At 41.1% G+C, this 18,471-nt stretch overlaps 1 long non-coding RNA gene across 1 annotated transcript; it reads right to left on the bottom strand.

Annotated features, from left to right (window-relative positions):
* Window positions 1-3,843: 3,843 nt before the first annotated feature.
* On the bottom strand, window positions 3,844-6,075 carry LOC118734699. Its single transcript, XR_004992410.1, has 2 exons — window positions 5,716-6,075; window positions 3,844-5,647 (listed from the first exon to the last, which is right to left on the bottom strand). It is a non-coding gene; the product is annotated as an uncharacterized LOC118734699 (long non-coding RNA).
* Window positions 6,076-18,471: the final 12,396 nt, after the last annotated feature.

The raw sequence follows: 18,471 nt of genomic DNA, 5'->3' as shown, positions 1-18,471 counted from the left end.
CTTTCAGGTTAATAACGGCTACATTACGTCAAGGTATGCAAAATAGAGTCCAGTTTAGGAAACGAAAAAAAATTTCGGTTAGAAATATGATTATTTTCTATATCAGAGTGCACTAGTAATACGCCAAGAAAACAATTGTTTCCAAAATTCAGTATAAGGAAAATTGCGTGGTTTTCGCTTTTTAAAACCTAAGAAAAAGCTAAGAAAGAATGTTCTCAGGGAAACATTGTTCTGTTATTGTATTATTTGAACGGTAAACAGTGATTTTCGAAATATTAAGTATTTTTAATATGGTAACTTCCGGTACGAATTTCGCTATAAATATTTTAAGTAAAAAAGGCCAGAAAAAAGTCACGAAGTCAGACGGAAAATCCTGAGGCCTCAAAAACGCCAACCTGGTCACACTGATTAGAACACACACACACATTAGCATAGACTTGAAGACTTGACTGCAATTTATTACACTCTTATTTTATTTTATTTCACTGCAGTTTTCTATGTATGCGCTCCTTGTGGTGTGCATGTGTGTGATTGAATTTTGTCAGCAAAGCGCATAGAAATAAATTGTAGACTAGCAACGTGTTATGCATATGGAATGCAACAATCAGTCAAGCAATGCAGTCAAGCACTTCAGCATACACGCATGCCGTTAGCAGAGCAACGTGCAGTCTGTCAGCTATGGCATGGAATGGCCAGCCACACTTCGCACTTGCCACTTGGCATGAAAGCAATGATATTGTCCATTTACTAGGTGGCAGATATTTGAATTGAATCTGAGTTGCTGCTCTCACTGCTCTTCATTGCTTTCAAATTTGTTGTATTCACACACTTAAGGTATGTATGTGTACAAGTACATACATGTAGGACCTGTTGGTATATGTGTGAAGAGCCGGAAATTCACAAAATATGGTAAACTTTTTCACTTCCGTTTTTATTTACATTCATTAATTTCGTTTTCAGCGGCGCTCCATTTCTGCGACGTTGGCTTTGTGGAGATACATAGATGTGCGTTTACAAAATCCTTGAAATTTCGAACAACATTAGTCAAGTGATTGTTACTTGTGGAATTGTTGCCATAACTGTGGCTATGAGGTTTACGGGGCGTATACGTGACTTTTGTGCTAGTGGGCGCTGAATGTGTGACGAATATGTAGTATTGCGAATTTTTCACGTGATAACATATGAACATATGTTTGCAGACATATACTTGTGACCACGCAAACCGTACAACCACTTAAAAATAAAAATCGATAGAATTTTTTAAATTAATAAAAAAAAAAAATATTTATTTTTAACCTTTTTCTTACCGAATATTTTCTTCGTATGAAAAAATATTTTGATGTTAAGGTCAAATATTCTTCAAATTATACAGTTTTAAGATAATTTTATGATTGACATCAAATCATCGCAACTTTCAACATAGAAATAAATTTGGTAGCCATATATTTAACTATCATGGGAAGAAAGGGTGAAATATATAGTTCGCATTGTTATTAAAACTTTGTAACTAATGCCCGGTTGCACCAATCAATTTTAAATTTATCAGCCAGTTAAAATTTACAATGACACAATTTTTTCCGAAAATTAGCCATTTAAAATTTTAACAGTGTGATAAATTTTAAATATTTACCCGAAATTTTCGTAAAAATATTCATAATTTTAGTAATTTTTAACAAAAAAAAACCGACTTAAAAAAAAATATATATAAATATATCATGATTCAATGACCGGATTACTACGAGACCACCTCTGAGATACTACCTTTCCGATGCAAAAAGAATTATTGAAATCGGTTGACGTGGTCCAAAGTTATGCGGTAACATACATACATACAAAAAAATATTTTGGATGACGGTTAAAAAGTTTAAAATTTTGATGAAAATTTTATCAATTGGCAAAGTTTGAAAGTTTTAATTTTATAGTTTTTGTTTCTGTGGGAACTATATTAAAAGCAAAATATTTTTGCTTACTAAATAATTTACAAAATTCTACCTAATTTTTTTTTTAAGCGGTGGTAAGGCTTGCGTGGCCACAAGTGTAGATACATATGCATATGTGTTACGTGGTAAATAAGCTCAGCAGAGCAACTGAAAGTTTGACAGTCAAGAAAACCATTTGTATTTGTAAGTTGAAGTTAATGCTTACATAAATATACAAACATTCATATATATACACTAAGTTCCAAAATTATAAACGCACACCCTATTGGCAAGATTTAAAAAATTAATTTTTTTTTGTTATTAGAATTTAATTATTTTTTATAATCGTAAGATATAGTTTATTATTAAAAAAAATCGTAAAAATCCCATTTTCAAATTTTTGCAATATAACCAAAAATTCAACAAACTTTCGTAAAGATTTTAATCTGTATTGCCAAAATATAAAAAATGCAGCTTTGTAGCCCATACTGCAAGTTTGAAGTTGCTACAAAATACCGTTGATTTTTAATATTTTTTTTTTGACGGTATCCCGTATTTTCTTCCATGCAAATCGAGTTCAAAAATTTTTTTATATGGAAGAAAATACTCAACACCGTATACCAAGAATGACCGTGACCGTATACTATGAATGTAAGGTTAGGTATGCTGGCCAAAGCATTATCAGATAAACTACGACCACTTCGGATAGCTAATCGCTGCATACCAAGAGCAATGTTCAAGAACATCGCAGTCCTCTTGGTATACAGAAACACCTTGTTATACTCTACCTTGGTGGAAGCTTCCAGATTAGGTGGAAAACCTGCTGCCAGCAAAATAACCCACAATTTTCTAAGGGCAGGACACTCGCAGAGGATATGCTCCGCTGCCTCCTCTTTCATTCTGTATCTTCTACAGATCTTATAGTTAGTCAGAGCCAGTTTAAAGCGTCCGATGCCAGCAGGCAATTACCGACCAGCAGCCTAGCGTCCTCCCTCGTGAGGGAAAGGAGAAACTTCGTGAGCTTTATGTCTTACGCTCTGCACATAATTCTGGAACCTTTTGTGAGGTCTTGAGCTCCCGTTTAATCGCTTGGCACCTCCATGGTTTGCGACAAAGCACCCTCTTTGGCAAGCCCGTCGGCCAAGTACACATGTACGCCACTATTGGTATGTAGCAAATCCAGAGCTACCATGCAATCAGCAACATTTGTAGAGGAAGCGCTGTGAGATAAAAGCGCCTTTATGGTAGCCCGACTGTCGAAATAGAGATTCACCTGATTGCTCTTCAGCAGCTCCGCCGTCGTCATCATGGCCAATGCGGCCTTATGCCTGGAAAATGCTGCAGTAGTTTGACAGCTTATAGGATTTGTTGAGGCCGAGCTCCGCGTATACGACTGTCGCCCCTACGCCCTTGTTCATCTTCGATTCATCTGTATAGACATTTACCGAGCCATCACTTCTCGTGCTCTCACACGAACCTTCGATTTCTATAGTAGCCCCGACGTTCGTTTCAAAGTACAGATCCGGGATCACATAGTCAATTCGTCTGACTAAAGTTGACTTTACTGCTGTGACCGTAAGGCACAACCCGATTGATCTGTTGCATTAAGCCTGGCGGCATGGCCGATAGGTCCGCCAGCAAGAGATGCAACAAGGTGTAGAGTGCTGCTGTTGGTGTGGTCTTAAGTGCCCCTGTCATGCCAATCATTGATAGCTTATGAAAGATTCCTTTTTTCTTAAAAAAATGGTTTCTTCTCTCGCGAGCATAGTTCCGAGGTACTTGATGCTTTGCTTCACCTGGAGGGTCAACCCATCCAGCTTAGGCTTAGACCAGTTCAAAACTTTGTATTTCTGGTGATATGCCTTTTCTCCGTTGATACTGAGCTCCACTTCGGTTACCCAAAAATGCATCCCGATGTTACCAAAGATGTAACCCGTAGTGCTTGGCTCATAAGTGTGCTGAGTGTGGACAGACACTTTCCGCTCACTATGATATAAATATCATCCGCATATGCAGTAATTCGGCAGGTCCTCCCTCCATTTTCTTCAGTATCCTGTTGACCACGACTGATGAAAATAGCGGCGATAATACACGCTTTGCGGGATACCCCTGGTAACCGGCATGTGTCCCACTACGTTTTGCTTGATGTATAGGTTTATTAATTTCTCAAGGGTCTTTTGAAGAAACGATGTTAGGTTAGGTTAGTTTAGACAATTTTAGATTGCCCTTTGTGATACCACAATTCTGAACGGCACTCTGTACTTTATCGATAAAACGCCCCGAGCCGATTATGTGTTTACGAATTCGGCTAATCTCAATGCCCCAGAGCTTCTCGGTGCTCTTTAGGAAGTGAGAGTAAAAGTACTTCAACCTTAGTTTCGCAAACGCTGGGCACCTAAGAAGATCGTGATGAGGTGCTTACCTCGTCATTTTCCAGGTTTGTCAGCCTTACTGCGAGAATACCGATTGGACAGTGACCCGTTAAAACCCCAAACAGAGTGAGAGCTGTGGCTTTGTGAGTGTGAGGAGTGCCCTCGACTGCACCGGTCCACCCTCGGCAAGAAGGGCCTTGTGATCGAGCATGTCGTGGTTTTCGGCGAGCGTTCTCTGAGCTGACATGAGTCCCATCTATCCAAGAGTGTACCACATGAATGGCACCCCCAGCCGCTGTTGCCAATTCGTCAGCCACACAGTTCCCCTCAATGTCGCTGTGACCCGGAACCCAAATAAGCCTAATTCATAAGTATTCCGATGCGACCGAAAGAGAGAGCAGACATTTCTTAACCAAGTTAGAGCGCACCTCCAGCGAACTCAAAGCCCTGGTAGCTGCTTGGCTATCAGAAAATACGCTCACTTCCCTGACTGTTATAGCACTCCGGAGCAGTGAATCCACCGCCTCCTTGATAGCAGCCAATTCTGCCTGGAATACACTGCAGAACTCCAAGAGTCTGATTGGCCTGAAGTCCTTCGGGACAACATGAGAGCTCCTTCCGGCCTTCGGGATGAACTCCACCTGGAATATGCCCTATCTCACGCAGTTCGCGTAGATTGCAGTTCGGACTTGTAGATTCCTAGTCCAAACTTATAAAGTTTCCAATCGGAAGACAACTTACTCTAACGGGCCCTATTGAATAATCGTCTGCTCGGCGCCTTAACTCAGAGAGCTCCACCGTCCACAAAACGGGTTTCCCTCTACCTTTCTGACTGCTCAGCGGACATGCGCTTTCAAGAGCATCTTTGCACGCGGAGCTGAAAACTTCGACAAGGTTTTCTAGCGAGTCCACCGACTGCATCGAATTTATTTCTGGCGCATCAGAAAGCGAAGATTCCTGCTGTACAGATCCCAGTTCTTGATCGCTCAGAACCCTCCAATCCGAGAGCGAAGGTGTTGTCTTAGATGTAGCCAGTGTAAGGTCATGAATATCTTCACTGGCAGCAGTTATAAGCATAGGGGAATTCCCCCTGTTACAAATACATAACTCTTTCTTACATTAAACTCAAAAAGTCGCTCACCTCGCGAGTTCTTGTCCGAGCTTCCACAAACTGAGTGCATCGAATTCGCATCGGACCCTATGATCACACCCGCTTTCATTCGCTTGGTTTACGCTAGGGCGCTCCTCAGCAGCTTTGGAGGTGGCTCCACTTCGTCATCGTGCGTCATATAGGCGGATATTAGCCAGAGTTCTCCAGCCTCTCGCTCCAGCCTGGTCGTCACCATGTCTTCTTAGCTGAAATTAAGTAAAATAAAAGATTTTAGTTTACCTCTGCTAAGCATGCAGGCCCTAGTTCTACCTACATGGTTCGCCGCCATCAGCTTGTAGCTCCTTACTCTGAGTCTAGTAGCTCGTTTCTGTAACTCTTGTCCACTGATTTTTTTCCTGCGGCGCTGGCCTCTGCCGGAGATGACTTCGGCTCCTCAGAGCCCCCAACCGGGGTAGACAGCTTAGGATGTCGGGCTTCGATGATCCTCACGCTGCTCAAAGTTTTATTATTTGTATTGTTGTTATTGGAACGTAGGTTAGCCTTAAACAGCCCTCTAATAAGTTTTTACAGCCAACCCTTGGTTTTCTGACCCGCCCTTTTCTATTTTGTGGCATTTTTCGGAGGTTTTGGCGGACCTATAAAATATAGCTATCAGAAAAAAATGGGTAAATAAACAACTGGGTATTGTTATTGGAAGTCTTCTGAAGAGGGCCATAGTTTTTCTATCGAAAAATATTGATTTTCAGGAATTGTATACCATTTCTATGGAAAGTGTTTTTTCCCCATATAAAATACATCTATGCGACCTCTAAATATTTTTTTATTACAAAATAAAAAAATAAGGGTATATTTTTTCCAGTTTACAAGAACCCTAGGGGTGAGAGCTTAAAAATTCCGATTTTTCACATGCATTTTTGGACCACCCTAATGTACAACCACAGCATTTTCTGATTGGCTGCTGAACAATAACTAATCAATTCTTGCAGAAACTCTGCGTGATGTTTTCTCTCCGGCGCTTACTGCAGTTGATATGTTTGTATGTTCTATATATGTATGTATGTATATATATATTTCACAATAATTTCAATTATTGAATTCTCTTTCTTTTATTTTGCAAACCACATTAAAGATGCATTCCGCCATCCTTCATCACCAACCGCCTTTCTGCAGCTTAAAAGCACTGCTTCTGTTGCATCCCATCCCAGTGTAAAATTTTGCCACAACACAGCAGGCGGCTACTTAATGGCGTGTGCCAACCAACAGTGCGTCGTTGTACGCCTTCTTTTATTTTATTACTTGTTATTATTACTATAGTCTTTATTGTTTCTCGGTGCCTCTGTTGTTTCGGCTGAGTACGTGATTATATGAAAGTATTGCATTTAATATTGCATTATTGAAAACTTTTTTTTCATTCAGGAAACACGTACCGATTCACATGGATAGACGACGTGCATATAAAAAGTAGAGCTTAAGGTTGAAGAAGGAGAGGCAGATGTGACATACACGTCGTATACGTAATTTTTTAGAGAATGCGCTGGGACTGAACATTTATTTGTTTGCTTCTTTATGTATGTGTGTACAATAGATTGCATCACCAAAAAAAGTTGCGGCTTTTCCGCCGGGCTTACAAAATTTATTATATTTTAAGAAGTTCACCAAAATATTTTGGAAAAATATTAAGGTTTACGTAAGCTGGACCGATTTGAAAATACCTCCAAAAATGGAGTTTTTTATGAATAACAAGTAAGAAAGTCTAAGTTCGGGCGGAGCCGAACATTAAATACCCGGCGCAAGTATTAAATATATGTTTTCCACCTTTCCGAAAGCTACCGCTACATGATAAGCGGGTGTATAAATATTAAGTAAACTAGCATCCTTAAATTTCGAAATATTGAAATTTCAAGCATTTCTGAAATTTACCGTTATATGAAAAGCGGCCGTAATTTTAGTCCGATTTCAATAATTTTCAACGGTTTGCTTTTATGTGGCAAGCACAATAATCATACCGAGTTTGGTACAAATTGCTAGAACTGTTACCGATATACATAAATGTGATCATAATTGGGCGGTGCCACGCCCATTTTCCAAAATTTTATCATAAGCGTATTTCCTGATAAAGAATTGTTGCAACCGTCAATTTTGAATAAATTAGCTTTAATATTTACTGATTTATCGAGGATTTCGTATTTCTCGAAATTACCGTTATATGGGATGTGGGCGTGGTTATTGTCCGATTTTAAAAATTTTCGGCCATTTGGTATGCTGTACCAAGGTCAACAACTGTGCCAAGTTTGGAAGAAATTGGTGCAGCGGTTTCCAAAATATACACATGTAACTATAAGTGGGCGTGGCTACGCCCATTTTTCAAAAATTTTTAATATTCTTATTTCTCGTCTAAAAGTTATTCTAAATGTCAATTTTGAGTGAATTATCTTCAGTAGTTACTAAAATATCGCAGTTTTCGTATTTCTGAAAATTACCGTTATATGGGAGGTAGGCGTGGTTATTGTCCGATTTCACCCATTTTCAATACCATCCGTCCCACGCCCAATAGAAGTGCATGTACGAAGTTTCGTTAAGATATCTCAATTTTTACTCGAGTTATCGTGTGCACAGACGGACGGACGGACGGACGGACAGACAGTCACCGCTTAATCGATTTCTCTTTTCATTCTGATCATTTATGTATACATTTGTCTATATCTATCTCGATTCGTTTTGCCTGTTACAAACAACCGTTATGTGAACAAAGTTATAATACCCTTGTGCACAAGTGCGCTCGGGTATAAAAATAGAATTTTAAAGAAATTTTTGAAAAAAGTCCCCTTAGATGACAACAGATTAAACTAAAAAAATCTGCATAAAAAGATTGATTTACGTAAAACTTGAAAGTTGAAAGATATTTTCCCACTGTTTTTAGTTCTGGCAAAAAAAAAGTCATTCGCGTCCCAATTTTTTTTCTAAATACCAACACATCTTAATTCAACTGTGAATGACGTTTGTTCATCCTACCTTTATCTTTCCTTCTTTGAATGAGTTTATTAGCAAAGAAATAAAAAGGGTGAGAAAATACCTCACAAGTCTAAGTCGGAAGAGTTATTCAAGTTTTTCTTATACCAATCATTGAAAATTAAAAAAAAACCGCATCAAAAATCTCATTATTACAATTCCGTTCAACATTTTTATTAAATTTTTTAAAAATATGTTTATGCTAATTATTTAAGGTTAAACCGTTTTGTTATTTTTTCAAAAACTCTTTAAGAAACTATTTTTGTTTTTCATAAAACACTCCATTTGTGGGGGTATTTTCAAATCGGTCCAGCTCACGTAAATCTTATTAATTTTCCGAAATATTTTGGTGTGCGTCTTAAAATATAATAGATTTTATAATTCCAATGGAAACACAGTACCGATTTTTTTTTTGTATGGGGAGTTTAGCAGTCTTATGTACAATCATTTCAGTGGTTTGATTTGGTTTACTTGCAACTTCGGGAAAATTCTGTGTACGCAAGGCACAATGATCAGGTAGTATCAGTAGAGCTCCTTGATTTGATTTTTTTTTTCATATTATTTGGTCTCGAAAATGTCAAATATTTTTAATTTCTTCTCACAAAAATTTTAAATTGTTAAAATCTATTTGCATGTGAAACCTTTATCCATACAAAACAAACGATTGTATAGCAGCTTTTGAAACGTTCGCCCTATTCAGCAGCACAACCGCTGATTACTGCTTGCAAAGGATGGACCAATGCTTCGATAAGCAAAGCAAACAAATTTACTAAGAAAGAAAGTTGCAACCATTTTTATTTTTTCCAATTTCTTTTTTTTGTTGTATTTTCAAGAAAAAAAAGAACAGTTTTTTACACTTTCGATGCCAGAATCAACAACAAAAAACACGCAAATGTTGTTTTTCCTTTAATGCTACTACCTGAAATATTTCAGTTTTTTTTTAAACCTTTCGTGAATTTTTGTGTCATTTCCTGGATATATTCGGATTTTTTCGTTTTTTTGAGACCTTCTGGGATATTTCAAGATATTTCGTATTTTACTTTTTGGAAAATGTTCGGCAACTTTTAAAACTTTCTTGAAACTTTTCTGGATGTTTTCTGGACCTTTTTGTGACATTCGTGTTATATATTTCGGGATCTCTCAAAACTTTTCCTACATACATATATAGCGCTCTTCTAAATTTTCTAAAATTCAGGGTTCATGTGCTTTGTTTTAGGAATATTTCGTCATCTTTTCGAATTTTTTCGGGGTTCTTCGCGCTATAGTTTTCGGAGAAATTTTTTGGATCTCTTGGGATTTTTTCTTTGCTTTTTTTGGAACTTTTTGAAATGCTTTACATTTTATTTTTCGGAAAATTTTCGGGAATTTTTTGTATTTTTCGGGACTCTTCGTAGATATTTGTGTTTAATATTACGGGATCTCTGAGGATTTTACCGACATATCTCCCACATATTTCGGACTTTTCTAAATTTCATAGCTCCCGTGATTTATTTTTTGGAATAATTTCCACAGCACTCAGAATCGTGCAACAAGAAAAAGTGAAACCTTTAATCCTTATAAATCCGCACTGCTTGCTAAAATTTTGAAGGCATGCCAGGTTCCTAGAGAATAGAGCAAGGCTAGGGCGATATCCATACCTAAGCGTGAGACCATCCCACGTCAAACCCAATGACTTCAGGATAACAAGTCTAACGTCGTTTCTTCTTCAATTTCGAGAAAGACTGCTCGACGCTGATATTCCACAGAGGGCGTGTCGGGGTGTCAACTGCTTAGTCTAAAGGCAAATCCACTACAAAAAATTGTGTCCAAAACTGAAAAAGACTTGCATTTAAAGAATTTATCTTAGGTATCTTTCTTGAATTATAGGGCGCTTTTAACAATATTCTTCTCTCTCCTTTGCTCTGGAACGTTACAGTAACTCAATTCTCCTGGGACTGTACAATACTGTCTGTCACGTCATAGCTTGAGCTGACGACATTGCACTTACAGCAACGGGAAAGGATCTCCAAACGCTAAGCGAACTTTTGCGGAGGACTCTCTGTCCCGTGAATAGCTAGTGGAGCGAGGGTGGACTCTGAGGACACAAGGTAAATTCCACTAAGACCGAAATGGTACTATTCACGAGGGAAATATAAGATACCGTTCTGTCAACTCCCCTCTCTAAATGGTGCGGGTCTTACACTTTTCAAGTTAAATACCTCGAATTAATTTTGGACTAGAAGTTGGACTGGAAGTGGAATCTTACCGAGCGATCCTGGAAAGCCATTACTGCCTCTATGTCTTAAAGCGGCGGTGGGGAAACGATGCGGTCTGAAACCACACATAATAAACTGGATGTATACGGCGGCTGTCCGACCTATCCCTTTCTATGGCATCACCGTATGGTAGACGGCTGTAGAAAAGTTCACGTACAGAAATATATTGACCAGGTTACAAAGGGCTGCAGCCATGTTAATCACGGGTGCCCTGACCTCTGCCCCCAGTAAGGTGCTGAATACTATATTGAATTTTTTTCCTACCGACCCTTACTACCCGAGGTTCGGTCACTCAACAATTCTGGGCACCATTCCAGCAACCCTATATAAACTGGATTACAGCAGCGTTTTTTTGTTCAAAAATAGGTTTTCTACCAGAATTCTAGGCCGAAGCGGCTGGGTAAACCGCTTGGACTTAGACTGCAAGGTCAAGACTTGCTACTTTCAATGAATATTTCTATCGGTGTTTAGTTTATCTCGAATCTGTGGACATCCGCTACCCTCAATGATATGTTAAAGTAACACGATGGTTCTATCATAAAGGAAACTAAGGGAAAGAAACAATAGCCCGTTAATCCTTAATTAGGCGCATAAAGAAAATTAGATAATTAGTCGCATGGGGTCTCGAGTGAGCCCAAAAAAGTGTTAAAAAAGTAGTGTAAGAAATAAAAAAATATGAAAGTACTTTATTGTTGTTAGCTTAAAAAACATTACTTTAACTTAAATTTAAAAATGAAAAACTTAACTCCGCCCAAAAATGTTACTTTAGTGGTCGCATGGGGTCCGTAATCAAGAGAGTACTGACACATGTGTCCGCGTCGATCGTCTGGCCGTGACTAATTTACGTACTCCGCGTTCAGTTAGGAAGAGCACGAGTGCGCTCGAAGCACTGCAAGACATTTTTTTCAAATTGAAATTGCCTTGACCCCATGCGCCGTATTAAGGGTTAACAGTGGCATCACATGGGGCCTAATTGGCATAAGTGTGTCTCTCTGCCGGACAGTGCGTAGTGGGAACCACCGCAACTTAACTTAACCTTGGCGTTCTTCGAGTTACTTATAGGTACAGGTAGGTAGAGGTGGCTGTCGCCTTAGCGGCACACTTAGGCCATAGATAGAAGGCCCATTGTGTTACCACAGTTGACACCGTTCAATTATCCTCCCCATTGAACCACTTTGTGTCGCTGATGAATCTCATCAGGCTCCTCTCATCGGTATTTGAAACCTCCCTAAGGTCGGCCAGGAATGGTGAACCCAGATGACGTAGCCTGCTATTGCAAATTGCAGGGCATTTACACAAGAGATGCAAGACTGTTTCCTCCTCTTCGTCACCCTTGAAGCTTCGGCAACATCTACGAAAAGGCACCCACGGCCTTTCTGCATGCCTACCTATTAAGCAGTGCCCGGTTAGGGCCCCCACGACGTTTGATATATCCTCTCTTCTAAGAGAGTAAATCCTTCGTGACCGCCTCCGGTCCTATTTAGGCCAAGCCTGCCCGCAAATTCAACAAGTCGTGTTTTGACTCCATCTTTCTTCAGCTTGTTGGTAAACAATTTCGCTAATTAGCAGATTGCAAGTGGCAAAAGGCATATCAATGCGTTCTTTACCAGGAAGAATCTGCCTTGCCTTGCAAGTTCATCTGCCATGCAATTTCCCTCTATGTCGCTATGACCAGGGACCCAAGTGAGGTGAAGTCTGTTCTGCTTGGCTATCTCCTGTAGAGATAGGCGGAAGTCCAGCGCAATTTTTGAGTGAAACGTGAAGTAGTCCTTTCCCATCATTTCGGTTCCAAGCTTCTCACCAGCTTCCATGATAGCTGAAACTTCAGCTTGGAATACGCTGCAGTAGTACGGTAAGTTTAAAGAGATTTTTAGAGGAGGATTTCGTGAGAAAACACCGCCTCCTACCTTGCCGTCGAATTTGAACCATGTGTTTAGATGTCAATGCTGTCGGATGGAGTGTTGAAATCTTCTTTCCACTCTTCCCTGCTTGGGATTCTGGTGCTGAAGTTGCTTTACGGAACCGATATCGAAGCACAGCGGCCTGTGCTGTTCGGAATGAAGCAAAATTCATTTAATAAATATACAAGAGTGTCCCTGGGCTACAGGTTGCCATTAGGATGCCTCTCTTAAGCGAAGACCAGCGAGCGCTGCCATCTGCTTTCCTACCAAATCCAGTGGCAGAAGATCCAAAATAGTATTCAGGGCATCGTTTGGCGTGGTTCTGAGTGCTCCGCTTATGCAGATCATACTGGACCTTTGCACCTTGGTGAGAAGCCTGGGGTTGACCTCTTTATCCAACGCAGGCCACCACACGATCACTTTATTCAGGAGGATTGGTCTGACGACTGATCCGGGGACTGACGCCCTATCTCTTGCCTATGACCGATTTACAAGTATAGAGGGCAAGGGAAGCTTTTTTATAACGCTGTATTATAATCCTTCCAGCTCAGCTTCTTATCTAAGAAAACGCCAAGAAATTCGACTTTTTTAGAGAGACTTAACCGGCGCCGTTTAGCTCCGGTGGAGTGACGGAAGGCATTTTATACCTTCCCATGAAGGGGACGAACTCCGCTTTGCTTGAGCTGACGCTCAGGCCACAGCGAGTAGACCACCTGGATATATCCCGAAGCGTTCGCTGCATCTGCTCGCATTGCGTTTGCGGAAACTTTCCCCTGAAAGCGATCCCAAGGTCGTCGGCGTATGCAACGAGATCGTGTTGACGGTCTTTGGCGAGTGCCCCTCGCCACAAGCCTCGACACCTCGCACGCTCCCTGCCTCTTCCTCACCACTCTGCAGCAGAGTAGCTGACCGATTCAACTTCAACCTATCCCCTACTAGGGCCCTCGCGGCGCCAGCAATAGCCTCCGGAACTACGTTGTTGAAAGCGCCTTCAAATCCAAGAAAGCTACGAGACAGAAGTCCTTAACGCTGAAGGACTTCTCAATATAGGCGACCAGTCTATGAAGTGCGGTCTCCGTCGATTACATATACTTTTCGGGATTTTTCCGATACATTTCGTGTTTTATTTCTAGAGATTTTTTTAGGATTTTCCTATACTTTTCGAAATTTTCTTGGGATCTTTCCATTTCTGTAAAGCCTTAACCTAAGCAGTATTTTTTACGAACAATCACAAATGTCAGAAGTTAACTAAAACTAAAAGTTTTCTCTAAAAATATGTGTTTTACTTAATAAGGTGATTAAAACTAAGAGTTGAGAGTCGCCTTGGAAATAGTCATAGTTTCTTTGCGAATTAAGCACGCACAAATAAGCCAACTTTCTTTGCATGTCTGGCTATTTCATTTTATTTTCCTTACACCAGTTAAGCGTTTCATAATTCCATACAACTATATTGCGCTTACAACATTTTATTACCAACAGCGTGTAATCAGAGTGTGTGAAATCTTCAAATTGCAATCAACTTTTGCAACATGTTCATTACTGGCAAATAGTATATCAACTTTTCTACACCAGCATAGCCTTGAAAGCAGAGGAACAACTAAATATGAGCGCAAACATATGTATGTAGGCAGGCAGGCAGGCAGGCAGGCAGTCGGCTACTGTTGCACTTGCTGCACATAACCAACTGGCAAGCAGTCACATACACACGGCCCGATGCCAACAAGTATACATGCATATGCATGCATATGTATGTATTAGCCTAGTCCATTCTACTCGAGCGCTCACTTGAATTTTCTCGTTATAAATGCCGTCTGACGTCCATCTTCACTGCTTCCTTCCAACAAACACAATTCTGCCAATTACGCGGAAAGTATTTCAGTTAGCGCGAGCTGGGTGGCGCGCTGACGGGCTGACGGGCTGAAGGGGGCGTTGCAAAATGAAACTGAAAGTGTTGTGCGATTGCGGTGATGGCGTTTCAGTTGATGATAATGCTCACACATTAAATACATTTTCTGCAATATTCGTATGTGAAGATGAACATGAGCATGACGGAAAGCGGAAAAGGAGCTGGATATGCTCGGTGTTGACGCTTGGGCAAATGCCAAACCAGTTGTTGGTATTTTGTGGCGTCAACGTGCCATATGAAAATTCAGACAGAATACTTTAAGGCATCACTTAACTTGTTGGGTGGGTATGTTTTAAAAAGCTTTTGTTATTTGCTGTAAAATTTGCAGTATTCTTCGGCACCTAAAATTCTCACTGGCATTGCTGCCTAGATGTTTAGTTATACTTGACCCCCATTTGGGATTACGGTGAACTAACTTATTATTATGGCAATTAAAGCAGCTTAAAGTGACTAAGTTTAAGATTTCGTTACAAATTAAGCGATCAGTTAGGGGCCAGAGAGTTAAAGGTAGAAAGTGTAAAGATTTCATGCATGACGTTGAGGGCCCAGCTTTTCAGTGCACACCGCGGTTTAAATTAAGTTTGAAGGCCCGATCTGGCTGGTTTAAGCTAAGATCAGCCAATCAAATGGCAGCCAGCTGTTCAATTTAAACTCAGTTTACTTAATCTAAGTTTAAACTTGCACTGAAAAACTGGCCCTGAAAGGGGTAAATTAAGAAACGTATAAGCATACAAAGCCACCCTACAGCCAGCATCCAAACGACAGTTGAGCGATATCTGAAGAAGGGGATGGAAGAGAGAGAGAGAGGGAACAGCGATAAAGATCGCTTGACCAATACCATATGTAGCAAGTGGCGCCTTAGCTGACAATGACCCGTCAAAAAAACCTGTAATAAACGTGCAACTTGCAAAGATACATTAAGAAGCTTTCCCCGAATTCTACTGAAAGATACTCTCTATGGAAATCGCAAAGGAACTTCAAACCTCCAGAGGCTACAGAAATGCTAATTAGGACCCAAAGTGGTACTTAGGCTCGTAGTGACCAAAAGAAAGTCGAGTGTTTTTCAAACCATTTAAACAATGTGTTTCATCCAAACTGTCCAACTTCAGGCTCCCACGGTTAACACAAGACACAACTAGCAAGACAACCTCTTCAGAAGTGAAAGCTATATTAACGCAGCTAAATCCCAAAAAATCACTGGGTGCAGATTATATTCTTTCGGAGCTTTTCAGTGCTATTCTCAAATTCGGTTACTTTCCGAAATCATGGAAAAGGTCGAAGATAATCATGATAGCCAAACCTGAAAAACGCAACACAGCCGTCTTCATACAGACCAATAAGTTTACTGCCCTGTCTTTCCAAAATAACCGAAAAAGTACTTCTATCAAAGATATCTCCCTTTCTCCATGAACGCATTTCAATACCAGCACACCAATTTGGTTTCCGAGAAAAACATGGTACAATTGAACAAGTCAATCAAATTACAAATGAAATCAGAGGGGCATTTGCGCTCAGAGAGTACTCCTCTGCAATCGTTGTGGCACAAGCACTCCACAAACTGTGGCATGAAGGTCTTATGTGTATATAAAATTAACAAATCATTACCGCCAAAACTCCACAAAATATTTCCATCATACATACATATCTAACAGAAAATTTGCAATAAATGTTCACTTCTGAAGGCATACCGATAACGGCTGGCGTTCCTCAAGCGAGTGTACTCGGGTCTATACTGTACATCATCTACATTTCAGATATTCCAACTAGCAAGAATATACTAACGTCCTCCCTCCGAATAGAGCTTCGAAAGTACTACTAAGAGGAATATGGCTGGAAACTGGCGCTTAAAAGTGAACGAACAGAAGTGTAAACCTACAACATTATCATTGAGACCGCAAGTATGCCTCCAATCAAATTAAATAATGTCCATATGCCACAAGCTAGGAATACACTTGAAGTCTGCTTCAATCATTTCCCCTAAGAGTATTTGGTCATGCCATAACTTCCATGGAAGTTTTGTCTGATCTTCGTGGAAATTAAGTCTGAACTAACTTCCAGGGTATTATGGAAGTTATGTCCGTGGAAGTTATGTCAGTTACCCACCAGCAGCATATTCCAGATTAGAGATGGAAGCAAAAGAGGTAAATAAAACGGTGAATGAAAATAAAACAAAGTACCTCCTGGCAACAAACAAAGAGTTTTCCCGTCATTGGTGGCCGTTATAACTTTTGAAGTAGTGAAGGTCTTTGCCTCCTCAAGATCAAGCGAAGAATAAGTCTTGCCAACATGTGATATTTTGTGCTCGGAGAATGACGTATATTGTCTACCAGTAGAGAAATAATCGGTAGAGAAGTTACAGAAATGAGCTACCGGTCACTCGATGTTTGGCAGTATCGGGTATAACTATCGCAAGAAGCTAGCTGTTTCGACGGGATCGGACTAAAGGGAGAGGGTTGTTAGCTAAGTGAGATTGATCGGACATATGAAGAAGTGGTTGGGGTCGTGGGGGGATCCTGCACATGCTGGACAATCTTTGGGGATATGGGGGCAGAGTATGGCAGCTACAATATCCGCAATTGGGACAGAGTAGCGCGGGTCTCTCGTGACACTCGAACCTCAGTGTATGCTGGTGATTGTGCTGCGATCACGGCATTCATATGTCAAGTCATGGTAGGTGGTGACCGAGTTTCTATAAATGCCGTTGACCACTCCTCGGTACGTTGTTGTTGTAAACTACAACAACCTGGCTCTGAACGGCTAGTCTCTCAGTCATTGTCGTCAAGCTCAACTAGCGGGCGACCCAAGAAGCGTGCAGCCTCTTTAAGGTCTGTCCACAGGGACATATGAAGAGATGTTTCGAGTCGTGGGGTGTCTCTGCGTATGCTGGACATTCACTTGGCCCCATCCGCATCTTGTCTGCTCAGGTACAATCTGCTGCAGTAGCCAGAGCGAAGTTGTGTTATTGTGGTCCGAGTTTCCCGAGGTCTACGAATCTCAGCCTCGTCCACGTCAGGTGGTTCTGTGCCCAGAACGGCATTCAAAGGTCTGGAGTCTACGTAACTTGAGACCGACTCCCTGTGAATGCCGCTCAAGGCCTGTCGATATGCTGTCGGGTTCAGAGGTTGCTTTATGAACCTCGGGACTTCGGCCGTCAGTTCTTATAGATGCCTTCTGACGTGCCTTGGCGAGGACTCCTCTACAAGCAAGTGTCTGTTCGGGCATCAACGTCTGTGGTTGATTTTGTGGCGACATCAGAAGACATTCGGTCCCTGTCCAGAGTGCTGCATATTGTATCGCTTAATCCACTGCGTCCTACTAGTCCTCGATAACCAAACTGGTGCTACGTAGTTGAGACCCGGCCGGCCAATTGCTTTGTATGTTGCCAACAACGTTTCTTTTTCTTTGCCCTAGGTACTGCCGGATAGCGACTTGAGGACCTTGTTGCGGCTCTGTACTTTGTTGACAATTGGGGTGGTATACGCGGAGCAGGAGAGCAGACTGTCGGATGTTACACCGAGGATTTTCGGGTTATTCACCGTCGGAATTGATACGTCATCAGCGTGAATACGCAGCTGTAGTCTGATCTCCTTCGTGGTGAGCAGGGTTTCTGAGGATTTTGTAGGGGAGAGGGTTGAAGTGGGCAGTGAAGAAACGACAAAGCTCGCCAACTACCATACGGTTTTCACCTCTTAGAAGCCGGGCAGCTGGTGACAGGGGTTACATAAACGTTAAATATTTCGAGCTCGACATCGCCTGACCGGATAGCAATGCAGGGCAACACGGGCCCTCGAAATTCCCCGTCCAATCTCGCGTGGTGCGCAGACCTGAACATGACCTAACATGGCACCAGCCAAGGCAGGTGCTGCAGTTGACTGATGTCACATTACGGAATATCCTGATCTGACACACCGTGCAGATTGTAGGGGGAACTAAGAGTTGTTGGCGGCGGCGTGTGGGTAGCGGTGCGGTCGTGTCTGTTGTTGTTCTGTCTGTTGTGT

Source organism: Rhagoletis pomonella, unplaced genomic scaffold (genome assembly GCF_013731165.1).
Source record: "Rhagoletis pomonella isolate Grant_MI unplaced genomic scaffold, Rhpom_1.0 Rhpom_scaffold_00002, whole genome shotgun sequence".
Taxonomy (NCBI): Eukaryota; Metazoa; Arthropoda; class Insecta; order Diptera; family Tephritidae; genus Rhagoletis; species Rhagoletis pomonella.
Note: the sequence above shows the minus strand (reverse complement) of the source record. Positions and strands in the feature narration are given on the sequence as shown.